Consider the following 27619-nt stretch of genomic DNA (forward strand, 5'->3'; position numbering starts at 1 on the left):
GGGATATTTTTGGGGGAAGACATCTCCAAGTGGGCTGTTTCCCTGTTCTTTGTTTAACACACTTGGTGGTGACAGCATAGGGTTCAAGGACAAGGCAAAGTTTGTACCTTGAGGAAGTTTTTAACCTAAGCTGGTAAGAGTAAGCTTATGGGGTCTTTCATGCAGGTCCCCACATCTGTACCCTAGAGTTCAGAGTGGGGAAGGAACCGTGACAGGGCTCCTGCTGGGCCCAGGGCAAATTGCCCCACTTGCCCCCCCCCCCCGGGCGGCCCTGGTAACTACATCTCTAGTTAGGCCCAAATATTCAGAAGTGTCCGCTAGCTGGGGTATTTTAAATTTGGGTCCCTAACCTGAAACACTTAGGGCTGGGTTGTCTGAAGTGCTGAGCATCCAAAGCTCCCACTGAAGTTACTGAACATTCAGGGTATGCAGGAAACACAGGTGTGGGCCCCATTTCTGTTAAAGAAGCATCTCAGCCTCACCATGGATACATTTTGCCTAAATGTCAGCTGTTGCCAAATCTTGTTGTTATCACAAATCTTGCAAGATTTTGTTTTTGTTAAAGCTCCAGCTTCTGAGTTCTGGGCTTACATGGGAATCTCAGGATCATTTTCTAGCCTTGCTAGCGGCAGAGGAGAGCCTGGAGTTCAAAACATGACCTGAGTGCACCCTAAAGACTCAAAAATCAAAAGGCAAATGAAAAGCACCTCCATGCTTATTTACTGATTTCAGTCTCAGGATGTTCTGGACGTGAGAAATGATTTTTCAATACCTAGAGGTGCAATCCTTAATTTAGGAGTTTTCATCGTTTTGGTGCAGGGTCTGTTTCTAGGCTTTGTGATTGGTTCAGAACCAATTACGTGCTTATCACTATACAAGGCACCACTAGACACAGTCACTGCTCTGGAAAGTTTAACATGTGAAAAGGCCAGGAAAAATCCCAGCCAGCCTGCTACCCACAGAAGCAGGTGGAAATTGAGGAAAGCTTTCTCACACGTGCCATAGCAGGGTGGAGAGAGCATTTGACAGCTGTGGGTGAGTGTTGATCAGCTTTGCAAAGAAGCAAATCTTGAGGCAGGTTTTGAACAAGGAGATGACAAGGTCAGGGGCTCTTGAGTGAAGAGCTATTTATCCTATAATATACATTTGAATGTTAGTGAATCGGCCTGGTTTTATTGGGAAAACACTTCATTTGCCAGGACAGTGAACGCAAGGATTGGATTGGGCTGCTTCCTAAGCCAGTCCATACCCATGCTAGGATGCCTTGATTTGGGGCTGATAACATACTCAGTGAGGGCCAGATCCTGCTTGCTTTACTCCAGCTGGCTTCAATGTGAGCATGTGCAGATTTAAGGCAAGCAGAGGTGAGCTCAGAGTTACTTTATTGGTGTGAATAAGACAGAGCTTTGGGACTCTGCTCTTTTGCCAAGTTTGTGTTGTATCCCATCTTGTGTAAGTTTATATGAAGTTGATCAAATGTACTGAAAAATAAAAAGGGGTAAAATTCTAGCCAGGCTTTACCATCCCACCTGTGATTATTTTTTGCCCTTTCTATAGAGATGATTTGACAAAGTACAGACTGAGCCCTAAGAGGCTATTAATGGCCAATAGATGCATGCTTCGATTATGGAAAAGGACGAACTAAACTCCTGGAATTAGAGGAAGGGTAGAGATAAAGTTTAGCAATTTAGTCAAATCAAGCCGCTCCCTGTTTCTATTCATGTTCCACAGCAAGACTAGATCATTCTCTGTGTTTTTCAGATGTTTAGTTTGGCAGCACTGATGTTTCAAGTAATGAGCTTGATTCTCACCAACAGACTGTCAATTATGCCCCAAGGACATGACTGGAATGACATTCATTTATCAAGACAGATTAAATGGTCTTGTTACAATGGTGCACAAAATCAGGGAAATGCAGTGAAAAGATTATGGCCTGCAGGCCCTTTGAGAGAAAGTTAGGGGCCCCATACATCATGTTTGCTGGCGGTCCCATACCTTCCCCTTTCACTTTATTTACACTGATATTAGAAGATTTGGGGGACCACTGAGCTCACCTCTCCCCTCCCCCACCCCTTCATCAGCACTGGTGACCGGTTTCTGTATTCTAGATTGTAGTCTGGCTTTAGTAACATTCCATACTAAGTTATTTAGAATAATAGCAGCAGCAGCCATTCTTTATACTTTATCATGCAGAGCCTTTCCTTGAAGAAGCATCCCAAATCACTACAAATATTAAGCTTCCCAACTCCATTTATGAGATAGGTAAACAACATATTATACCCATTTTACAGATGGGAATGGATAGAGAGAAAAATCTAGTGATTTGTACAATACCACACAGCAAGCAGGTAGCTGTGTAAGGAGGTAGAGTTGGGATTAAACTATCTAATAACTGTATATTATGGAGGTGGATACACAGCTGAGTTTTAAATTTATACAGAGGTGCTATATGCTGGGATTTAGGGGATATATGGTCCATACATGCTGCTGACATCATGACCACACCAGATTGTAGGGTAAACACTTTAATATTATCAGAACCCCATGGTGTTAATATATTTTTTATTTGATGGGTCAGATGATTTAAAGAAAAAAATAAAGTCATGTTCAAAAAAACCCAAAACAAACAGTATAGCAAATCATTTTTATTTTTTTTTAAATGCTCTCTAGCCTGCATTAACTGAAAAGCAGAATCTTGAAGTCACATATGTTGGCCAGGTTTCAGAGTAGCAGCCGTGTTAGTCTGTATTTACAAAAAGAAAAGGAGTATTTGTGGCATCTGGGAGACTAACAAATTTATTTGAGCATAAGCTTTCGTGAGCTACAGCTCACTTCATCAGATGCATTCAGTGGAAAATACAGTGGGGAGATTTATATACACAGAGAACATGAAACCATGGGTGTTACCATACAGACTGTAACGAGAGTGATCCTGTATTCAGTTTCATGGAGTAAATAAAATGTATACACACAATTCTTCTATGTCCATCTTTTTGCCAGTTCTGTAATGTTTTACATAATAGAAACAATAACCACCAATAGTTAACACTTGTATTGGTCACCCTTTAACTTTGTCTCAGAAAAGTAAGACAATTACCTCAACATTTACTAGATTTGAAGTATTTCCCCTAATAACTATAAGGAAGTACAGGGAATATAGCAAATGCTGAGGTAATCTTACTTGTCTAAAACAAAGTTAACAAGTTTTGAAAGGTTTCAGAGGAACAGCCGTGTTAGTCTGTATTCGCAAAAAGAAAAGGAGTACTTGTGGCACCTTAGAGACTAACCAATTTATTTGAGCATGAGCTTTCGTGAGCTACAGCTCACTTCATCATCTGATGAAGTGAGCTGTAGCTCACGAAAGCTCATGCTCAAATAAATTGGTTAGTCTCTAAGGTGCCACAAGTACTCCTTTTCTTTTTAAGTTTTGAAAGGGTGACCACCAGAAGGGCTAAGTATTATTACACTATACAAGGTTATAGGACCATGGGGAGAAAGGGACACTTACTGTGCTTTCCATCTACCAGAGACTATATAAATATTAACCAACCCCCAGCATACCTGTGTGAGCCAAGTAATTCCTTCTTAATAGATGAGGAAATAGGTAAATTAAGTGGCTTGTTTGTGGGGGATGTAGAGGAAGCCAATGAATGAACCAAAATCATTTACAAGTTCCTGCCCTCACCCAATTCCAGTTAATATTTGAAACAAGTACACCAGGGCTAGACCCAGAAGTGTTTCTGGCACCATTACTAACTCATTAGGCCCTGATTGTACAACTGAATCTGTGCAGGTGGGCTGCCACTGACTGCATTAGAGGTCCATTGTCTCAGGTTGAAGGGGACAATTAGATCATATAGTCTGACATATAGTCCTCCCCACCCCCCACTGTTCCTCAGACGTTCTTGTCAACTGCTGGAAATGGCCCACCTTGATTATCACTACAAAAGGTTTCCCCCACGCACGCCCCCCCTCCTGCTTAATAGCTCACCTTAAGTGATCACTCTCCTTACAGTGTGTATGGTAACACCCATTGTTTCATGTTCTCTGTGTATATAAATCTCCCCACTGTATTTTCCACTGAATGCATCCGATGAAGTGAGCTGTAGCTCACGAAAGCTTATGCTCAAATAAATTGGTTAGTCTCTAAGGTGCCACAAGTCCTCCTTTTCTTTTTGTGAATACAGACTAACACGGCTGCTACTCTGAAATCTGACAGGCATATTGCAAGTCATTAAATGTCACCCAAATATCCCTATTGCAAACCCAATGACCTCAGTTAAACTGAAGTATTTTTAATCTTCACCCTAAGCTGTTGTGTGCCACAGGCAGCAAACAGTGGGACTGAGGTGCCACCAATGTGGAGGCCCTGCAATGACAGGGAATTGATTAGGGGAGATGCATCCAGATCCTCACAGGTGATCTGTGCCACTTGTTGTTGTCGAGGACTCGAACCCCAGACAGCACGGTTCGTTGTCTGACCGGAGAGAGACAGGCAACACCAGCAAGGTCCAAACACAAGCTCTTTATTGAAGAGTGCACACAACAATGGAGAGCAGCCCGTCTCCAAAGAGAACCAGCAGCCTCTAAGTAAAACTAATAGGTTTTTATAGACAATCCCGTCGCGTCACAGATTTATTCATGAAGCAGCCCCCCCCATGTTAGTTAAAATCCTCTTTCTCTATTATGCATGCACTTCTACCCCCTTATTGTAGATAACTTTTAGCAAATTGTAATGCTTCACTAACTTTTTTATCCGTATGGGTGTCAACCAGGAGACGAGGAGTTAAAAACAGACATAACACAAGAACAGGGAGTGGAAAACAGTACCTCCTATCTCAACAAACTGTTCCCAGCACATTTGTTACAAAAAGGCAGGCCTCCCCTTTTTTCTTACTCTTTGCAACTTAAACAAGTATTCTTTTATTCTATTTATCTCGTTCAGGGACTTTCCCAGCAACCTTTATTGGCCTGACTTTGGCTCGGTTGGCATAACTTCCAGAGTATTGCACTGTGGGTAGCTAGCCCACAGTTCCCGCAGTCTCCACTGCCCATTTGAATTCTGGGTAGAAATCCCAGTGCCTGATGGAGCTAAAACATTGTCACGGGTGGTTCTGGGTACTGCTTCATATTTAATTTTTCTCACCTAACATTGTTGAGTGTGAGGTGGTGTATCAATGCAACAGCACCCCCATTAGCCAGTGAGTTCCTCTTGCCTGGGGTTTTCCCCTTGTGCTAGGCAGGATCAGCTGGTCTTGGGGCTCTGAAAATCCCCTCACTTCTTAAGTCTCTCAAGGGACTGAGAGGGAAACCCAGACCCACTGGGCTCCAGATCAGGGCCCTTAAGCAAGACAGGCAGATTTGGGCCTCATCAGCTCCTGCTGTGCCCTGAGCTCCTTCCTACCTCCCCTGGTTGCTGTAGGCTCTTCTAGCTGGTAGGTCCAATAAGTCCCTTCTCAGGGTGTTGTCCCTGCAAGGCTTCTCAGCAGCTTGCTGGCCAGAAGTTTCCTTCTCTAGCCAGCTTGCTCCTCTGGCAGACACCATACCCCTCTGTATCCCAGCTCGTTTATTCTCCCAGCTCCTGGGAGGCTGCCACTCAGCACTGGCCAGCACTACCTGATTTAACCCCTTGGTTGCTGGGCCAGCATGGGGTATATACACCCCATGACACAGAGGAAGGTGGGGGAGGGGGAAACAAATCAAGGTTCCTACCCATATGATCTGGAGGTGTGGGGAGGGCTGCTGGTGGGTGGGAGGCGCTGGGAGTGGGGGTGGGGGGAGAGCTGATGCGGGGCTGCTGATGTATTACTGTGGCTCTTGGATTTAAAAAATAGATATCTCGAGCAACTGAACATGACATTCGGTATGGCTGATTGGGTGTATTAAGAGAGTCTTACATCTTGGAATCTCTTTGCCTTTCAATGTGAGGAGGCTGTGCTATAAGCATAACATTATGCCATTTGTTGGGCATTCAGTGGATAATGTGTAATTATGGGATTATCCTTCAGGGGTTCATTAGGGATTTGGAAGGCCAAAAATGTCAGTGGATAAGTGCCTTTGCCACAAAGAATGTGGAACTTTCACACATGAATATCCCAGCAATCTGCTCATTTTAGAACACATGGATTGCTCTGCAACAATGCAATACACAGGCTTTCCTCATGAGACTCCCTATAACTGAATGGATCCTAAGAATTTTATACCACCAGAGAGAAACAATTAATGAATTACCTGTTGGCTTCTCAAGAATATCTCCAGATTGTGTGTTCTCACTGAACACCTGGTTAGTAGTTCCAACATAAAGCCACTCCAGAGGACCGACACATGTAATGTATTAACAGAGTTGCATGAACAGGAATGAATATTTCAGAAAGAGTGTGCTGGATTTATAAACAATCTAGAGTTACTCCTCTCCATGACTTCCCATAGGAGTCATTATTTGCAAAGTTATCACTTTGTGACTCATTTAACCCAGCAGAAAGATGTTGAGAAACACCAGATTGATGAGGGTGATTTTTCTTTGACCTTTGATGACTGTGAAGTGAGCAGAATGGTTGTGCACTGTGGGGTGAGGTGCAGAGAGCATTGCAGGTGGAAGGGAAGGCATTCAGGGCTGCTATTTGTGTTGCTTAATCCATGCTCCTCCGATTACTGATGTAGCCAATGGCCCAACCCTTCACTTGCCTCTGCCCACACTGAGGCCTGGTCTACACTACGAAATTAGGTCGAATTTATAGAAGTCAGTTTTGTAGAAAGCGTTTTTATACAGTGAATTGTGTGTCTCCCCACACAAATGCTCTAAGTGCGTGTGTCTCCCCACACAAATGCTCTAAGTGCATGTAGTCAACCGTCGACTTCCAGAGCATTGCACTGTGGGTGGCTATCCCACAGTTCCCGCAGTCTCCACCGCCCATTTGAATTCTGGGTAGAAATCCCAGTGCCTGATGGAGCTAAAACATTGTCGCGGGTGGTTCTGGGTACATATCGTCAGGCCCCCGTTCCCTCCCTCCCTCTGTGAAAGCAAGGGCAGACAATTGTTTTGCACCTTTTTTCTTGAGTTACCTGTGCAGACAGACGCCATACCATGGCAAGCATGGAGCCCGCTCAGCTAACCGTCACCGTCCGTCTCCTGGGTGCTGGCAGACGCAGTACTGCATTGCTACACAGGGGGCAGCTTTGTGAGAAACAGAATGGCCCCCTCAAGGATAGAACCCAAAACCTCTGTACTCTGCTATTGTGTCTCTCCGCACAGCTCTGTCAGTGCCGGATGACTGCATGAGCTCAGAGAACATTTCATCGCGCGTGCGTTTTTTTCACTGCCTTATCTGAGATAGCCTCTGGGACAGAGGAGGGAGGCTTGAAACATTTGCAGCTGCTGGAGGAAAAAAAGGGAGTAAAGTATTTAAAAAAGATACATTTTACAGAACAATGGCTATACTCTTTCATGGTGAACAACACTATTCACATTACATAGCACATGTGATTTTGGTACAAGGTCACATTTTGCATCTTATATTGAGTGCCTGTGGCTTTGGTGTTAGAGATCACACCCGCAGGGCTGGGCAACAGAATTCGGCTTGCAGGCAGCCATGGTAAGCCATACTCTTTCGGCTTCTGCAACCTTCATAACAGCAGCCCCCTCCTTTCCCATACCAAGCAAAGCCCGTTGAGTTGGCCATTTACTGCTGGAGTTTTCCTGTTAACGTGCAGCAGCAGAAACCAAACTAACCCCCTCCCCCCATCCAATTCTCTGGGATGATCGCTTTTCCCCTCCCCGCACTGCCTGGCTGGTATCAGGGAAGATCCCTGCTAGCCAAACGCAAACAGCTCAGTGCCAATGGCCCCCCCTCCCACCACATGGCTAACTGCAGGGAGGATTTCTTTTCAGCCACAGGCAAAGAGCCCAGTAGGAACTGCTACCTCTGAATGTCCCCTTAATCAAATTCCCCTATTTCAACCAGGTTACCATGAACGATATCACTCTCCTGAGGATAAAACAGAGAGATAAAGAACGGATGTTGCTTGAATGCCAGCAAACACCGGGACCATACGCTGCCAGGCTTTGTCATGCAATGATACCAGATTACTTGCTACTAGCATGGCGTAGTAAAGTGTCCTACCATGGAGGACGGAATAAGGCTGCTCTCCCCAGAAACCTTCTGTAAAGGCTTTTAGAGTACCTCCAGGAGAGCTTCATGGAGATGTTCCTGGAGGATTTCTGCTCCATCCCCAGACACGTTAACAGACTTTTCCAGTAGCAGTACTGGCCATGAATGCATCCCAAGTCCTCAGGGCTACTTAATCATTAAAAAACGCTTGCTTTTATAACATGTATTATATTTAAAAAGGTACACTCACCAGAGGTCCCTTCTCCGGCTTCGTTGGGTTAGGAGGTATTTCAGTCAGGGTGATAAAAAGATCCTGGCTGTCAGGAGAATGGTGTGCTGTGTGCTCTCCCCAAGCTTGTCCTCCTCCTCCTCATCTTCCCCATTGGCAAAATTCTCAGTCATGGCAGAGAGTATCCCATCCTTGGAGTCCAAGGACAGGGGTGGGGTAGTGGTGGCGGCCCTCCCCTAGAATTGCATGCAGCTCAGTGTAGAAGCGGCATGTCTGCGGCACTGTCCCAGAGCATCCGTTTGATTCTTTGGTTTTCTGGTATGCTTGTCTGAGCTCCTTAAGTTTCACGTGGCACTATGTTGCGTCCCTGATGTAGCCTCTGTCCCTCATGGCCTCAGAGATTTTTTTGAAATGTTTTGGCATTTCATCTTTTGGAACATAGTTCTGATAGCACGGATTGCTCTCCCCATACAGCGATCAGAACCAGTACCTCCCATTCAGTCCATGCTGGAGCTCTTTTTCGATTCTGGGACTGCATGGTCACCTGTGCTGATGAGCTCGCCTGGCCAAACAGGAAATGAGATTCAAAAGTTCCCAGGGCTTTTCCTGTACACCTGGCCAGTGCATCCGAGTTCAGAGCGCTGTCCAGAGCAGTCACAATGGATCACTGTGGGATAGCTCCCGGCGGCCAATACCTTCGAATTGCATCCACACTAACCCTAATTCAAAACGGTGACGTCGATTTCAGCGCTAATCCCCTTGTTGGGGAGGCGTACAGAAATCGGTTTTAAGAGCCCTTTATGTCGAAAAAATGGCTTCATTGTGTGGACTGGTGCAGGGTTAATCCGGATTTAATGCTGCTAAATCCGACATAAACTCATAGTGTAGACCAGGCCTGAGAAACCCCACGCAGAGCAATGTCATTCTGAACACTAGTTCTAGGAACCTAGGATTTCAGTAGCTCCCCTGGATCTTGTGCCTGGCACCGCTTGAATTTTCAGCCTTTGCAGCATTGTGCATGAAGCTTTTTTCCATGAAGTGCATGGTTTCAAGTGCCATTATTCCTTTGGTTACTTTCAGATGAATTCATTCTTCTGTTCTGCACAGCAAGATCCGTGGAGCCAACTTCAGCCCTGGAATAAGCAGGCACAATTCCATTGACTTTAGTGTAAGTGCACTGCTTACGCACAGGCTGGTTGGGCCCAAAGAGCCTCAATCACTTTAAAGCTTGTCAAACGGCAAATTGCTCTTTAAACACAACTGGATTCTCAACTATTAGTCTGTATCTCTGCTTTACTGAGACAGCCCCCCAGGCCCTCAGCTGGAGCACTGTTTGATGGTGCCAGAGGTGATGTGTAATTGTCGATAGTGTGGGGGCACAATTTAAAGGTTCTGGGGGCATATGACTGCCCCATGCTTCGCCTCTGGATCTACTATAGGGTTTTCAAACAGTGGGATGTGTCCCCTTGTGGGGGTGGAGAGGAAAGTTTGGGGAGGAGGGTGAGCAGTGGCACCAGGCGGCTTGGGGAGGGAGCACCACCTCCACCCCGATTCGCCTCAGCAGGCCACTCAGCCTGTCTGGGATGTGTGTGTGTGGGGGGGTGGAGACGCAACCAAAAATTATAACTCAAAGTGTGTGCAGGGGGATCAGCTCAAAAGTTGGAAAACCACCCTTTTGGTTGCATCCCCTCCCCAATCCAGTCAGGTTGGGTGCCCCCTTCCTGAACTCTGCCACGCAGGGCTGGCCTGAGCTGCCTGGCACTGCTGTTTCCCCCCACCCAAAAGTTCCTCCATGCCCCCGTAGGGAGGTGCGCCCTACTGTTTGAAAACCTCTTATAAAGCTGTTGCTAAATGGAAGGCAGAAATCTGGGGTGGGGGGGGGAACACATGAGGAGAGATGAGCTACCAGCGAGGAGAGTCTAAGTCAGAGACTGCAACCTAGACCCCTGTGCAATTTGAATCTGCGACCCCTGCAGTCCAAGACCACTGCTCTAACCCCCTGAGCAACAGAGCTGGGCCCCAGGTCTGTAACAGAGGAAGCCTGATCACTACACTGAGACCCGGTAAATAATGGCAGTTTAATCATGTCTGGAGCAGTCTCATTTGAAGTTATGCAATACACCAAAGTCACCCCCACATGTCACCTCTGGATGGTGCAGATAACAGATCACACCAGTCAGGTGTGGTAGATGTAGGGATCCCCTTCTGCTATTGACTGGATCATAACAGCACACAGCATGTGATGTTTTGAATCCATGGTGCAGAGCTCTGTCCCCCAAGACGCAGAGATGAGCTGTTTTCAGAGTAACAGCCGTGTTAGTCTGTATTCGCAAAAAGAAAAGGAGTACTTGTGGCACCTTAGAGACTAACCAATTTATTTGAGCATAAGCTTTCGTGAGCTACAGCTCACTTCATTGGATGCATACTGTGGAAACTGCAGAAGACATTATACACACACAGAGACCATGAAACAATACCTCCTCCCACCCCACTCTCCTGTTGGTAATAGCTTATCTAAAGTGATCACTCTCCTTACAATGTGTATGATAATCAAGGTGGGCCATTTCCAACACAAATCCAGGTTTTCTCACCCCCCCCCCCACACAAACTCACTCTCCTGCTGGTAATAGCTTATCTAAAGTGATCACTCTCCTTACAATGTGTATGATAATCAAGTTGGGCCATTTCCAGCACAAATCCAGGTTTTCTCACCCTTTGCCCCCCCCCCCCCAAACTCACTCTCCTGCTGGTAATAGCTCATCCAAAGTGACCACTCTCTTTACAATGTGTATGATTACCAGCAGGACAGTGAGTTTGTGTGTGTGGTTTTTGGAAAAGAGGGGGGGTGGTGGTGAGAAAACCTGGATATTTGCTGGAAATGGCCCAACTTGATTATCATACACATTGTAAAGAGAGTGGTCACTTTGGATGGGCTATTACCAGCAGGAGAGTTTGTGTGTGGGGGGGGGGGCAGAGGGTGAGAAAACCTGGATTTGTGCTGGAAATGGCCCAACTTGATTATCATACACCTTGTAAGGAGAGCGATCACTTTAGATAAGCTATTACCAGCAGGAGAGTGGGGTGGGAGGAGGTATTGTTTCATGGTCTCTGTGTATATAATGTCTTCTGCAGTTTTCACAGTATGCATCCGATGAAGTGAGCTGTAGCTCACGAAAGCTTATGCTCAAATAAATTGGTTAGTCTCTAAGGTGCCATAAGTACTCCTCTTCTAAGGTGCCACAAGTACTCCTTTTCTTTTTAGAGATGAGCTGGCAGTTCGTCTGTTGCCTGCCTCCCCCTTCAGAGCAGAAATGGAGCATTTCCATTGCACTTGGACCCAGCCATGCATTCAGCCTGAGCAGTATTTACTATATCCTCTGACAGTCTCTCTTGTCAACCATTTCCTATTTAAACAAACCCAGAGTTGCACATTTCTTTTACTGGATTACCATTAAGAAGCCCCTTCTGCTTGTAGGAGTACTGCCTAGGTAAATTTTGAGCAGGTGCATGGTTTTGCTTGATTAAGCAACCACCACTGAGACAACTCCGTGGCTAACAAAACAGCTGGCTGCTGGCTATGAGCAAAACCAGCTGTAGCATGTTACAATTTCATAGAGTTATTCTTATACAGCTACAAATGACAACTACTTTTTGCCCTTCCTGTTTCACAGGTTAATCGCAGTGCTTGGTAGGTAGGTTTATATTCATTGTTGCAGTTTGTAAATTCCTCCCTTAGCCTCATAGCCCCCAGCTAAGCTCATTTATTTAATGCAAGTTTGTGAATGGGAATTGCAGGAGCCAAACATAGCCTGGGAGTTTCCCAACACGCTTCCCAGCTGCAGGACTAAAGGAAATTGAGTAAGTGTTTTGAGAGACTTTAGTGCTACAAGCCTTACAAACAAAGCCTATTCCAGCAAGCCCTTCCTTACACAAGTAGTTACGAATGCATGCAAGTCCAGTGGTCACCTTTACAACTGTTCGCATTTTGCCTGTGATGACTAGTTAATGCTACAATATTGGCACTGTATTGCCCATGCTTATGATAGGGAATGCTCATCAATACTGTGGTAATCCTATTGCAGGCAGAAATGATTTAAGAATGGTCTCTGTACTCCTTTGGAGTTACTGGAACAAATTGCATGAGTGCTGGCATGGGTCCATGTATGTGAATCACCTCATCCATCACTGCAATTTGACTGCCCCTGGGATGGAACGTAGCAACGCTACACAAGAGGGCAGGGCAGGAAAGGAAGAAAATTTTAACAAACTGACTGATCAGTGAGAGTTTTAGGGAGGTCATCTAGTCCAAAGCAGGACTAGATGGCTCTAGTCCAAATTGGCTCAAAGCAGGGCCAATCCCCAATTAAATCATCACAGCCAGAGCTTTGTCAAGCCTGACCTTAAAACCTCAAATGAAGGAGATTCCACCACCACCTCCCTACGTAACCCATTCCAGTGCTTCACCACCCTCCTAGTGAAAAAGTTTTTCCTAATATCCAATGTGGAAGTATAACATTGTATAAGTATAACGTTGTATAAGGGGATATGCTGGATACATTGTATATGAGAGGGCACGCCAAAACATGTTACAAAGTATCTGAGGGAGCACACGTAGGGACAGTTAGCTTTTGAATGGAGAAGCAATTAAGATAGAGCCAGCATGTCTAAGAAGCAGGCATCAGAATGGAAGGTGTGAAGGGCAATTAGTTAAGTTAACTGGAAGCTGTTAAAGGAGATTGTTAAGGGTGGCAGGTAATTGAAGATACGTGACTGGTCTCAGGGATCTGGAAGGGTGGTGACTAAAATCTTTTTCTTCTTTTGTCTGTAACTTCTCTGTAACTTGTTCTCCAAAAAACTGTATAAATGAAGAGACACAAGCCCCACTCGGGGGGCTCACTTCTAAATGTATTAGCAGAGCAGGTTTGCTAATAAAACAGAGTGGTCTGATAAATTGTGAGTCTGAGTCAAACTTTGACACCAACCTAACCTCCCCCACTGCAACTTGAGACCATTACGCCTTGTTCTGTCGTCTGCTATGATTGAGAACAGTCTGGCTCCATCCTCTTTGGAACCCCCCTTTCAGGTAGTTGAAAGCAGCTATCAAATCCCCCCTCATTCTTCTATTCTGCAGACTAAACAATCCCAGTTCCCTCAGCCTCTCCTCATACCTCATGTGTTCCAGCCCCCTAATCATTTTTGTTGCCCTCCGCTGGACTGTTTCCAATTTTTCCACATCCTTCTTGTAGTGTGGGGCCCAAAACTGGACACAGTACTCCAGATGAGGCCTCACCAATGCCGAATAAAGGGGAATGATCATGTCCCTCGATCTGCTGGCAATGCCCCTATTTATACAATTCATTCAATTTTTATAACCTAGAAATCTCAACAACCTAATTTAACTGATACAAACCAACTGGATTTATTTCCTCTATAAGTGTATTCATGTAATGGACATCACAGCATTGTGCTGATGCTTGCACATCCACCTGCCATTACTGCCGCGCTCTCCCAGTGCACATTGAGACGACTGTACTTCTTAAAGCCAGCAATCCATTTCAGAAGATTCCTGGATTGAAGGGGGTAGTGTGAGGGGTATTGTCCCCTTACACATTCAATGAAGAGAAGTTATTAATCTTGCAGCACAACTCTTGCTAAGAGCTCAGAAAAGGTCCCTGATTCTGTCACCAATCAGATACGTCACAACAGTGGTGAAATGCAACATGGAAAGCACCACCAGCCATGGCAGGAGGATTCAAGTGAAAAGCTACCCTGATCACTCATAGTAGGTCTAAATATTACATTGTAGGTTATCACTGTATCCACATACTTAAGTCTCACAGTTGCTTCATTTCCAGAAGGTAGGCAGGACACAGGACTGAAAGTAACCTCCTGGATCATCACGTCCAGTCCCCTGCTATTACAGGCAACACCGTCATATAATCCCAGGATTATTCAAATTAGCTGTTGACAACACCCGGCTCAGTTTTTCTCTTGGGGATTCCACATACCACATAAGATATTACAGAGCACACCAAGAATTCACAGTACACTTAACTAGTGACACTGATTCAGCCTCATGAGTAGTTATTCCCTGAGCTACTGCCTTCTTGTTGTTTGGAATGTCTCTTTCATTATGAGTGGAGTGTTTGCAATTATTTGTATTGAAACGTATTGTAAGTGTCCAGCTCCAAAGGATTGTCTTTTGCCGCTTACTAAAGTAACAATAATGTAGAGTAATCATCCCAGAGTGCCTCCTCATGGCAAGACCCAGCATTGCAGCCCCTCTGTCTGACCCTCCTCCTGCGGACTTTGGTGGTCTGTCCAGTGACTTAGCCCTCCAGTCACATCTCTCTATATGTAAGTCTAAATTGGTGTGCATGCCCCTGACGAGGATTGTGTCCATGCGGTCTCAAGCCAGGCAAACCCACCCCAAGAGTCCACATTTGCTGTGCTGGTCATGCATAGAACCCTGTGTCCTGCATCCACACTGCTGCTCCAAATATGCAGTTTTGGGGCTATGGTTTCAGGGGGAATATCCCAGAGTTCTTTGTGTCAGATGGAACCTCCCTAGGAACTGGTTTGTGGTGTGTTGTTGGTAGCACGTTCCTGTCCTTTCTGGACCCCTGTGCAGAAGAGAGACTTCCCCCACCTTCACGCTGGCCAGTGACTCTTCCAGATCAGGTCTCCCCTCACTTCTGTCTGTTCAAAACTGGGACACAGCCATGGGATCCATTGAATGAGCTGATCCTGCTCTTTCTTGCAGGTGAAATGTTTGTGTAGTGGAGTATAAGCGTGGTAAGATGCTGGATTGTATTTCAGGAGCATTTTCTGAGCTGTTGAAGGCAGCAGGACCTGGGGGATGAGGACCATTAATTCATGGAAGACTGGACAGACACGATGAATACTGCTGTTGCCATGGGATACCCTTGGGTTTACTCTCACTGCTGGTGCGGGTGAACTAGCACAGTGTGGTGGGATCACATTGTTCTGCAGACTTAGGATGATTAGTAGGGGCTCCAGAATTTCTGCATGAGGAAACGGACCATCATGGATCTTCATGAGGAGCTTGCCCCAAGCCTCGGCTGCTAGAAAACTCAACTGAGGAATGCATTAGCGGTACAGAAGCAGGTTGCTATTTCCCTCTGGGGGTTGGCTACTCCAGACAGCTACAGGCTCATAGCTGACCGGGACCATGGTGCTTGAACCCTGCTCTAGAGGGCTCTTTAGAGCTAGTAAGTTCCAAACTGCCATCCAATGACCTGCTAACAGTTGTCAGAATAGTTCTGAACTCTAACAGAGGACCCCAGTCCTGGTAGTTGATTGGCAGAACACTGGCAGTCCTGATTGGTTCACAGCTTCTATTTAAATCAAGCACAAGAACAGGAAATTGTCCTGTTCTCCCTGCTTAGGATTGCTTTCCCTGCAATAGCTGCTCTTACTGCCGATCTTCTGGTAACCTGACCCTGGCTGACACACAACTCTCCGATTTCTCCCTGGCCTGCTGCAAACTCTGACCTCCTGTTATCTAACCCGGCCTGAGTCCCGAGCCCTGCTCTGACCACTAGATCAGACCACTCATGTCCCGGTCATGACAGTAGCACACCACTTTGGTGCTGGCAAGTCCACTGTTGGGGTCATGGTAGTGAAGGTTTGTGAGGCAATTAACCCTGTGATTTACACACAGGTGATTGACATAAGAAATGTGCCTGAAATATTCCCTGGCTTTCAAAGGATGGGGTTCCCAAACTGCACTGCGGTCATAGTTTGCCAGTCAGAATGGGCACGTGAGTTTGTGAACCACAATGGATATCATCACATCATTCTTCAGGGCATGGCTGACCACAGAGGCAGGTTCATAAACACAGAAATGGAAAGCACAGGAAAAGTTCATGATGCAAAGGTTCTGAGGAGATCTGCCATGTACCTGAAGTGGGAAGCGGGGACTTTATTTCCCAACAAATGATCTTCTGCTGAAGATCTGCTACCATCTTCTCTGAGACAGGAGGAGCAGTGCCTCCAGTTCTGAAAGATTCACGTGAACCCCATTCAGCTGAATTTCCTGGGTGCAAAGAGGTAAAAATATGGTAAATCTTAAGGTGGTCTGAGTTACTGCCACAGGACAGCTGAACAAGGGAGGTTTCCTAACTGGGACAGAGACAGTCTCTGCTTGTTTGCTTTAAAAGAAAGTGAATGTACCATATGGGCAGCAATACTCCTTCCCTTTATGGATTAAGGTCCCATTGGGATTATGGCATGGTTAGAATTAAGCACATGCTTAAGTGCTGTGTAGACTCAGAGCCCAGGATGGATAGTTTATAATGTTTGACATTGTGTGTAGTCCTTGTGAGGCTCCCTGGAGCCTTCCTCCCATTGCTAAGAACACTCCAATCTCTGCCCAGCATCTCTCGCTACTTTTAGAAACCCTCCCTTCCCCGCTGCCCCTTTGCAAAAGATTTTCGGATCACAGTTAACAGGACATACTCCCATATATGTCAGGAACCTGCTACCATCAGACAGGCCTCCCCTATTGTAAACTGTAGCCCAGACAGGGTTTGGTAAGGTCGGATGACTTTTTGAATCAGCACTTCATTCCTTCTGATCTAAAATTAGGCTCCTTATCTACAATATAGAAGCTACACTATGATACTTACATAATGACCTGCGTTTGAGAGACTGTTTCAGGGAGGTCAAAGACAAATATGAATGAAAGGAATCTGAAAGAAATCCCCAGATATACTGATTTTTAAGGACATAAACATTTCTACCTACATAGAGGAGATTAGCTATATAAATGGACCCATTTCCACTGAGAAACTGACAGTTCCAAAACTGTTTTCATGAATGGATGTCAAAGGATTTCAGGTAACAGCTGTTCTGCCTGCTGGTAGCCAGTGTGAGGCAGGGTAAACTTGTTTTTTCAGAAAGCTGTTGACTTGCAAGCTGCCAGAAGCCATTTAAATATCCATTCTCGGAAACTGTTTCAGAAGGTGAGCACTTGAGTCGAAGCACTTGCCTACCTGCACTCGCGTTAGGGCACTAACCAGCAGGTACCTGGAGTCGAAAGAGGAAAGATACATCTGAAATACTGAGAAATGGTGAGTAACAAGCAGTTTTGCTGAGCGATATTTGGAAATCTGGGATTCTCTGGATAGCACCAGTAGCTTAAGTATTTGAGGAAAATATTCAGCTTGCACATTCCCACCTCATTTGGTGTTGTACAGGATTAACTGCTGCATGTTTATGTTAATACCACAACAGGTGTGTGCCTTCAGAAGTTGTTAACAATGGCAAATTTATATGAACAAGGAGCGTGAAAGGCAGACGATAGCGTCATAAGACAAATATAGTACGGTGTTTTCATATAGCTTTCTATTCCAGAATCTCAAAGTACTTAATGCATAATTATGCCTCACAGCCTTCCTGTAATATAGGTAATTATGGCTGCCAACACCCCAGTACAGGTAGGGAAAATGAAGCACAGATGTTAAGTAAATTGCTCAAGATCCAGTGGAACGGCCAAGGATAGAATTCAACTCTCCTGACTGTCTTCTGCTCTCATCACTAATCAATGCTCCCTCCCTATTGAAAAGGCAGCACTGAGAATAGAAAGTGCTGGAACACATTTACATTTTAATTCAGGTGTGCCACAGCTTGAATAACCCCATTTCCGCTCCCTGAAAGCCTGTCAGCACCAGCAAAGAGGAGAAAACTAACCTTTCTCTTGGCAAATCTCCAGGCACAGATTTCTCAAGCCCAGAGCAGTTCCTGGCAAAAGATGCCTTAGCCAAAGACCTTGTTTAGATGGGAAGTGAGAATATTTCCTGTGCTGACTAACACCATTCACATCATTGTCTCCATTGACTCTGCCACAATGATAGCCCTAAGAAGTGTAGAAATAAACAAGAATACCTCTATCGCTGGACTTTTTGCCCAAAGGGTCACCATAGAATCAGAGTGTTCTCAGACATTATTTCTTAATATTCCCTGTTAGAATATTACTTCCACTTACTTCCCTGGTCCTTCTCGCATGAACAGAGAGCAACAATACCCGAAGTCCAAAGGTGCAAACAATTCGATGTTTATTGGGGTGAACTTCCAGCAAGCATGATTCCAGTTTCCTTCCTTAGTGTCCCCCTTCCCAGCTCTGAAACCACAGAGCCTTACACCTGTGTCCCTGTTCCCATTCCACCCCCCCTTAGCAAAACATGATTCCAATTTCCCCACCCCCATTCCCTGTTCCCATTTCTTCCCCTTACTTTCTGATTGATGGCAGACTATATAGTGACAGGTTTCAGAGTAACAGCCGTGTTAGTCTGTATCCGCAAAAAGAAAAGGAGGACTTGTGGCACCTTAGAGACTAACCAATTTATTTGAACATAAGCTTTTGTGAGCTACAGCTCACTTCATCGTGTTGCATCCCGATGAAGTGAGCTGTAGCTCATGAAAGCTTATGCTCAGATAAATTGGTTAGACTATATAGTAAAACTTGAGTTCTGCTTAGCTATACGTTAACCAATCATTTTCCTGAAATTTAACTAACCCATCCTGACATATTGTAACATGATTAGCCAACCAATTATATCCCACCACCTTAATTAGTTTACACCCAGCAAAATTAATTATACAGCAGACAGAAACAATCACAGAACCAGACAGAGACCATGCAAATAAACAATAGCAAAGTGGAAACTATAATGACAAAACAATACAGAAGTGAGGATTTCACAACTACATCTGTAAAGACATAAGGGTTTCCCAGCTGTGTCTATTGATAAGTGAGTTCTTACCGAACAGAAAACTATCAAACTAAACTTCCTTTTACATCCTCTAGGCTCTTCCCTTTCTCTGGAGGCGATAGGCACTATCAGGACAGGACTGTATTCCTACCAGCCCAATATTACCTTATTTCAGTGTGACTTGTTTGGAATGTGAGAATGTGACCGTTCACTTCCCAGCTTATGGCTGGCTCTGCTGCTTAGCCAAAGGCCTTGGCCTAAGAAGAGGGCCTCAGGCTGTCACAGTAAGAGAAGGCCCTTACACCAGCAGACAGTGATTTTGATTCTTTCTTTTATACCTCTATAACTAGCTAAGTGATAAGAATACGCCTAAATTAGAGTATAGGCCTTTACAGACAGGCCTAAATATCTATATCCTAACATTCACCATTAAATATATTTAACAATAATGTTACTTAGACCGCATAGCACTTGACAAAAGTAAAGTATCGCAGTCCCCATTCTATAGATGGGAAACTGAGGCAGAAAGTGCCTTTGCCCAAGGTCAAAAAGCAGTTCAGTGGCAGACCCAGGACTAGCACACAAGTCCCCTGACTGCTGGGCAGTGTCCTAGCTTCTAGACCATACTGCCAACATTACTAGCTCCTGTACATTTAAAACATACCAGTGACAGCTGGGTCCAAACCGAAACCTCAAATATGGACTTTCCTCCAACAAGTCTGGGTGAGGATGTCAAACCAGCCACAAAAATGAACCCCTCCTCCAACCTACATTTCAGAGTGCTGCTGTCAGATTTGAATTCCTGGTCCCAAACCCACCTATTGGTTTTGGTTTTGGGTTGGGTCAAAACCAGATGGGCCCTTCATTGACACTTCAGTAGGAATGTGGCTCAAGATGGCACAAATATCTTGAACAGATGATTGTGAGAGATTTATATCATTTGAAGCCAAGATCTCAAAGGAACTGCTCAAGATCTTGGAACCATCAAGCCACCACCCTGGCTCATGTTAGTCCTCTAACCCAAACCTAAAGTTTGGCAGCTGGTGCTCACAAGGCACTTTTTACAGCACATCTACACTATAAACTTAAGTTGATCTATGTTAGGTTGACTTACAGGCACTGCAGCAGTTACTGCGGTGGTTCATGTCCACGCTGTCCTCCCTTCTGTTGGTGGTGTGCGTCCTCACCAGGGGTGCTTCCATTGACTTAAAAGGGGCAGTGGGGGACTGAGAGCCAGGGCTTTCAGCTCCATGCACAGATCCCCACCGGGAGCTGAGCTACCCCACACCTTCAGCTCCCCGCTGGGAACAGGGCATCCACACTGAGCTTCTCGGCTCCCCTCTGGGAACGGGGCAGCCAAATGGACGCCAGGCGCAGATTTCCCTGCTGGAAGCCTGGCTCTTTCCGCTCCGGCTCTCAGCTCCTTGCTTCCCGCTGGGAGCATGGCAGCCAACTGGAATCTGGGTGCAGAGCTACCTGATGGACTCAGCCATGCTCCTAGTGGGGAGCAGGGAACCGAGAGCCCGGGGAGGTAGCCGGGCTCCCGGCGGGGAGATCCACGCCAAGTGTCTGGTCAGGTGCCCTGTTCATGGAGGGGAGCAGGAAGCTGAGAAGCCCAGTGTGGCTGTCCCATTCCTGGTGGGGACCAGGGAGCAGAGAGATCAAGGGGGCAGCTGGGCTCTTCATGGGAAAATCCTCACCCAGAGTCCAGTCAGCTGCCATGCTCCCAGCGGGTAGTGGGGAGCCAAGGGCCTGTGTGGCAGCCCGGCTGGGAATGGGGAGCTAGGACTCCAGGGGGGCATCAGGGCTCCTCTTGGGGAGTGGGGAGTCTCAGCAGCAGCCTGAGTCGGGAGCCTGGGTTGCAGCCTGGCTTGGAGTGGAGACTGGGCAGCAGCCCACCTGGGAAGCCGGGAGCCAGCTTTCTTGTCAATTTCTCCAGCAGAATTACAAGAATGACATCCAATAGATGTAAGTAGCGCAGTATCTATCGGGACACTGTGTTGCCCTAACTACACCGACATAAGCCCTATGCCTCTTGTGGAGGTGGAGTTATAATGTCAGTGAAGTAGGGCACTTACACTTGCCGGTAGCAAGGCTGTAGTGTAGACACTGACATAACTAGGTTGACATAAGTTGCTTGTGCAGTGATGGGAGGCGGGGCACAGACACATTCCATTACTGAGGGTGTGGGGTGGGGGCTGACTGAAAAAGTATGATGAGCACTACTGGGTTAGAGGGAAAGAAACCCTGACTGCAGGTCAATATTTAGGTACTGCGTTGCCGAAGGAATATTGATAGCTCTGTGCTCTGACTCATTTTGGATAAAATGCAAAGCAGTTTCAAGAACTGGTTCCATCGCCTACTCCTCTTAAAGCGAGAGATCACATTCCCTCAGTCACCCATCTCACAAAGATCCCGTTGAGCTACCAGCTGCTTTCTTTCAGACACTTGACACTGCCACTTCCTTTTGGCTCCAACTTCCCAGTCTCGTCCTGCAGGCACTAACGCTCCCTCCTGAACAAAGTACCCCCTTTTCACGCAGGTACGACTGGCTGATCGGCTGTTTCTCCTCACAGGCTGGGTTCCATCAATCAGACTGAAACTGAAAAACCATCAGATAACAGTACACCCCATACACACCTATACTTCTGGCCCAAAGACACAAAAATATGACCACAGGGTCTCTTGGCACACCTACCTCAATAAATTCACCAGGGCCCTCCATATTCTGTTGCCCTTGTCTGCTCCCACTCCATCCTAGCCAATAGGCTCCATTTCTCTTAGGATCTCTGAAGCAATGACCAGTTCAGCATCTGTGAACAATGCAGGGCACACTAGATAGTGGCCAAGCGTCCCACGTCAATGTATCCAGCTGAGGCATTCCCATTAACAGATTTTTTTGGGAGGCGGGGGAAATGGAGGTGTTTGGAAGGGGATACAACAATTGACCTCTCCTGTTGTATGTGGTTGGCTGTAGGATTCCATTGTTAAATCTGATTTTATGGTGTCCAGGAAGTTGATGCTGGTGGAGGAGTGTTCCAGAGAGAGTTTAATGGATGGGTGATGGTTGTTGAAGTTGTGGTAGGAATCTATGAAGGAGTTTAAGCCATCTGTCCAGAGAATAAAAATATCATGGATGTATCTCAGGTATATCATTGGTTTTGTGATGCATTTGTCCAGAAATTCTTCTTCAAGGCAGCTGTGGGGGGGCTCCCTGGACCCCGCACATCCAGTCCCACTGTCTGTTGTTTACCCTCTCTTCTCCTCTGGTTGGCAGTGCTTGAGGGAGCTTTGTCAGGGAAGCCACCCATAGGCAGAGGGTAGCTCCTCCTCATCTCTTCCCCTTGCAAGAGGGGAGGATCTGGCCGGCACAAAGACCAGTCTCCCAGGAAGCCCCCAGAGATTCAACTCTAAGGGCTCAGTCTCTCAGAGTCCATTGCCCTTAGCTGGGTTTACCTTCTACCCCTCTTCCTGGGACATATTGCTTTGTTGTCAGTAAGGACGGCTTCAGGAGTGGTGTGTCTCGCAGCTATCTCCTCCTCAGCTGGACTACCTCTGTTACCAGCAGTCTCTGGGTGGAGCAGCTTCTTCCTGTTCACCACTCTTTCCCTCTTTTAAGCTCCCCGCTCTCCAGGCTGAACAAATCTTGCAAGTGCATCTCATTAGCATGGAGCAGGTCCAAAGGAGCCCATGGAACAGACCCAAAGGAGCCCTTCACAATGGCCCATGAAGAGGATGGCATATTGGGGAGCCATTCTAGTACCCAGGGCTGTTCCCGTGGTTTGGACAAAGCGTTTGTTGTTGAATGTAAAATTGTTATGGGAGGATGAACTGGATGAGTTTGGTGATGTGTTTGGGGTGAATAGCAGAGGGTTGTCCATTGTCTTGTAAGTATTTGAGGCAGGCAGTGATGCTGTCATTGTGATGGATGTTGGTGTATAGGGAGGTGACATCCATGGTGACAAGAATGGTGTTCTGAGGGAGGTTGTTGATAATGTTGTGGGGTTTGTGGAGGAAGTCGGTTGTGTCCTAAAGGAAGCTGGCCCTTTGTGTGGTGAGTGGTTTGAGAGTGGTTTCTATCAGTCCCGATGTTCCTTCAGTGCCATGGCCAGCAGGGCTGGCTCTACCCTTTTTGCCACCCCAAGCAGTGGGCCCAATTGCCGCCACTGCGAGTGGCTGAAGAAATAGAAGCTGCCGCCGAATTGCCGCGAGCGGCTGAAGAGATAGAAGCTGCTGCAGAGGATTGCCGCCGCTGCAAGCGGCTCAGGATAGAAGCTGCAGCCGAGGGCGGCTGAAGAGAGAGGCTGCTGCAGAACTGGCGCCGCCGTGGAAACGCCCTAACGGACCGCCGCCCCCCTTGCAGACTGCCGCCCCAAGCACCTGCTTGGAACGCTGGTGCCTGGAGCCGGCCCTGATGGCCAGCTATGATGGGTCTGCCTGGGTTCCCTTGTTTGTGTATCTTGGGAAGCATGTGGAAGGTCCCTGGGATGGGTCCGGGAAGTTTGTAGAATTTATCTTGGAGTTGTTAGGGGAAGGAATTGATGATATCCTTAAGTTCCTGGGTAAATTGTGGTGAAGGGTCTTCTTTGAGTTCTTTATAGTTGGTGGCGTCAGAGTGTTGGCAGTTAGCCTTGGTAATGGCGTCGTCACAGTGGAGGACTACAATGGTGCCCCCTTCGTCTGCTGCTTTGATCTCTATCTGGTAGTTAGATTTCAGGGACTGTATGGCTATCCTCTCGGCAGTGGAGAGATTATGGTGGATGTGAGTAGACATTCAAAATCTTGTAAGGAAATGGGTGTCTTGCTGAGTTTCTGTGAACCCACCAAGTGACCGAGTTACCCTCTTCTGAACAGAATAGAGCAACTGTTCGATGGGTTTGGTCATGTGGGCAAATTCCCATGTGGATTAAATTGATTCCAGACTTTTTTCTGTTTGTGATATATGATAAGATCAATCCATGTATCCAGAGGAAAAAGGCTAGTACATTAACTCAGCTCCCTATACCCTCTATGGAAAAGCTGGTTTAGTGTACAGTAGTTTTTCCAGTTCGACCTGCTTTTGGAACTATTCCATAGATTCAACTACAGGGCTGCACTTATGTTGTTTTTATGCAGTTAAACCCCTCCAGTTATTTAAGACTCAGAAAGTGAGTGTGTTTCCAAATCAGATTCTAAGATCTGTGAAACAGGGACCATGGCTAGCTATGTGTTAGCATGTGACTTTAGTCTGCAATCAAAAAACAACCTGACTGTACATGCATTGGCATCCTAGAATTTGTTCATAGGCAGCTGGATTCATACAGGACTTAAATTAGCTCAGCTCTTGGAAAACCCCAGTGGGGAAATAAAATTATCTATCACTGGTAATCCACCTAATTAAACATGCTTAACCAGAAATCTTAGACACATCCCAATGAATAAGTGTATTGAAATAAGAGAGCACTTATTCTTTTATAAGTAGCTTATTGACTCTGGAATGTCATAAGAGGAACTTCATAACAAACCTGAGCATAGTCACACAGCAATGGTACCAGTTTCTTGCCTACACCATAATGGGTATAAAAAAGATGTTTGGTGATACAGATACAGATGGTTGGTTATCTTGCATTTCCTATATTTTTGAAGGGGAAGTGATTCATTTTCTTGCAGAAAATGCAAAAATCAGTCAATCTTGCTTGCATTCATTACAGGACATATCACATTTGTAGGATCTTGGCCATTAGAATGTAGATATCAGGACTAGCTCTGTGTGTGTAGAAGTGATCAGCGAACCTCAAAGTTTGCCGTTCAGATTTGGGTAAGGATCCAAAAGCTTATCCAAAGCTTATAAGATGGTTTATCCTCTGAACCCACTTGAGCTTGCAAAATGAGGCAGGAAATCTCATCGGAAGAAGCTCTCTTTCAGATTTCCAGAATCTCTCTCTCAGACAAATCCACAGCTGGTGTAAATAGGTGCCACTCCGCTGAAATCAATTGAACTACATTGATTTTACAGACTAACAAACAGATCCCATAAGCTAAGATAATTTAGATCCTTTCATTCATTTGCTCATGAAACAGTGAAGGATACCACTGAATGTACGCCTATGCCTATTTGCACCAACTGAGGATCAAGCCCTCCCTCTCTTCAGTTCTTCTGCAGCATCTATCATTTTAGCATCTAGAACCTTTGCTTTTGGCCAGAAACAGAAAAACTGCGGCAGTTGCTGCCCTGTCTCCTGGTCCTGTGATGCTGGTGGAGGAGATGAGAACTCTCTCTGAATACAACAAAGCTTTACAAAAGGTTCAGTGCAAATTTGGGTCTGGAATGACTCGAGAGGCTGCTTCACATTCCTGAGCCAGTGCTTTCAACCCATTATCTGCATTAGTCCCACGTGGAGATCCACCTCTAATCTTGTGTGTATGCCCCTGTATACTGCATGGAAAGCATTATCCAGGAGGTAGGCACTTTGCACTGGAAAGTTGCAGGTGGCAAACTGGCAGAAATGGCATATTTGAGTGCTCACTCCACATCCAAGTTCATCAATTGTAAGCAGCGGCCTCTCTGCAATTTAACTCGCAGAACTGGACCTTTAATGTCTACACTGCAACACCCATGGCTGGCCCTGGTCAGCTGACATGGGCTTGTGGGACTCAACCTGCAAAGCTATAAATTGCAATGTAGATGTTCAGGCTCAGAGCCCAGACTCTGAGACCTTGTGAGGCCGGAGAGTCCAGGCTCCAGCCTAGGTTGGAATATCTTGTATGGCCCACAACCCAAGCTCTTGAGCCCAAGTCAGCTGACCTGAACCAGCCACAGCTGTGCCGTGAGTCTTTTACTGCAGTGTAGACATACCCAAAATTGCATACAGGTGCAGCTGCCTAATGACACTCAAATGAGTGCAGCAGCTGGGCAGAGAACAATGAACAGGAGACAGATTGGTAGAAGAAGGGGAAAACACCCAGGCTTTTCTTCATTTCTTCCACAAACCCTGTGTATCAGAGTTAGACTAAGCTTTTGGGGGCTGGGAAACAGTCATCTGCAAAGTTACACATTCTGCAAAGCTCCAGGTGCTATATGAATAATAAATGTGCTAAAATCTGACTTGAACTGAATCTTAAATGAATCCACATGTTTCATAGAATCTCTATGGATAGTAGTTCCATGCTCTAACAAGAATATAACAGTAGGGATCTATTATTGACCAACTGACCAGGATAGTGAAAGTGACGATGAAATGCTAAGGGAGATTAGAGAGGCTATCAAAATCATAGAATCATAGAATCATAGAATATCAGGGTTGGAAGGGACCCCAGAAGGTCATCTAGTCCAACCCCCTGCTCAAAGCAGGACCAATTCCCAGTTAAATCATCCCAGCCAGGGCTTTGTCAAGCCTGACCTTAAAAACCTCTAAGGAAGGAGATTCTACCACCTCCCTAGGTAACGCATTCCAGTGTTTCACCACCCTCTTAGTGAAAAAGTTTTTCCTAATATCCAATCTAAACCTCCCCCACTGCAACTTGAGACCATTACTCCTCGTTCTGTCATCTGCTACCATTGAGAACAGTCTAGAGCCATCCTCTTTGGAACCCCCTTTCAGGTAGTTGAAAGCAGCTATCAAATCCCCCCTCATTCTTCTCTTCTGCAGGCTAAACAATCCCAGCTCCCTCAGCCTCTCTTCATAACTCATGTGTTCCAGTCCCCTAATCATTTTTGTTGCCCTTCGCTGGACTCTCTCCAATTTATCCACATCCTTCTTGAAGTGTGGGGCCCAAAACTGGACACAGTACTCCAGATGAGGCCTCACCAATGTCGAATAGAGGGGAACGATCACGTCCCTCGATCTGCTCGCTATGCCCCTACTTATACATCCCAAAATGCCATTGGCCTTCTTGGCAACAAGGGCACACTGCTGACTCATATCCAGCTTCTTGTCCACTGTCACCCCTAGGTCCTTTTCCGCAGAACTGCTGCCTAGCCATTCGGTCCCTAGTCTGTAGCTGTGCATTGGGTTCTTCCGTCCTAAGTGCAGGACCCTGCACTTATCCTTATTGAACCTCATCAGATTCCTTTTGGCCCAATCTTCCAATTGGTCTAGGTCCTTCTGTATCCTATCCCTCCCCTCCAGCGTATCTACCACTCCTCCCAGTTTAGTATCATCCGCAAATTTGCTGAGAGTGCAATCCACACCATCCTCCAGATCATTTATGAAGATATTGAATAAAACCGGCCCCAGGACCGACCCTTGGGGCACTCCACTTGATACCGGCTGCCAACTAGACATGGAGCCATTGATCACTACCCGTTGAGCCCGACAATCTAGCCAGCTTTCTACCCACCTTATAGTGCATTCATCCAGCCCATACTTCCTTAACTTGCTGACAAGAATACTATGGGAGACCGTGTCAAAAGCTTTGCTAAAGTCAAGAAACAATATATCCACTGCTTTCCCTTCATCCACAGAACCAGTAATCTCATCATAAAAGGCGATTAGATTAGTCAGGCATGACCTTCCCTTGGTGAATCCATGCTGGCTGTTCCTGATCACTTTCCTCTCATGCAAGTG

At 46.1% G+C, this 27619-nt stretch overlaps 1 protein-coding gene across 2 annotated transcripts in view; it reads left to right on the top strand.

The window, feature by feature from the left end:
* The first annotated feature begins 17339 nt into the window (after positions 1-17339).
* Positions 17340-27619, top strand: part of TNFAIP2 (TNF alpha induced protein 2) — a 48723-nt gene continuing 38443 nt past the window's right edge. Inside the window, exon 1 of one of the 2 annotated variants that reach the window (XM_073349726.2) lies at positions 17340-17432. The gene's annotated coding sequence lies outside the window, so the exon portion shown is untranslated. The remainder of the gene's footprint in view (positions 17433-27619) is intronic. The other variant, XM_073349727.2, reaches the window with a different exon arrangement.

The sequence above is a fragment of the Lepidochelys kempii genome, chromosome 6 (assembly GCF_965140285.1).
Source record: "Lepidochelys kempii isolate rLepKem1 chromosome 6, rLepKem1.hap1, whole genome shotgun sequence".
Taxonomy (NCBI): domain Eukaryota; kingdom Metazoa; phylum Chordata; order Testudines; family Cheloniidae; genus Lepidochelys; species Lepidochelys kempii.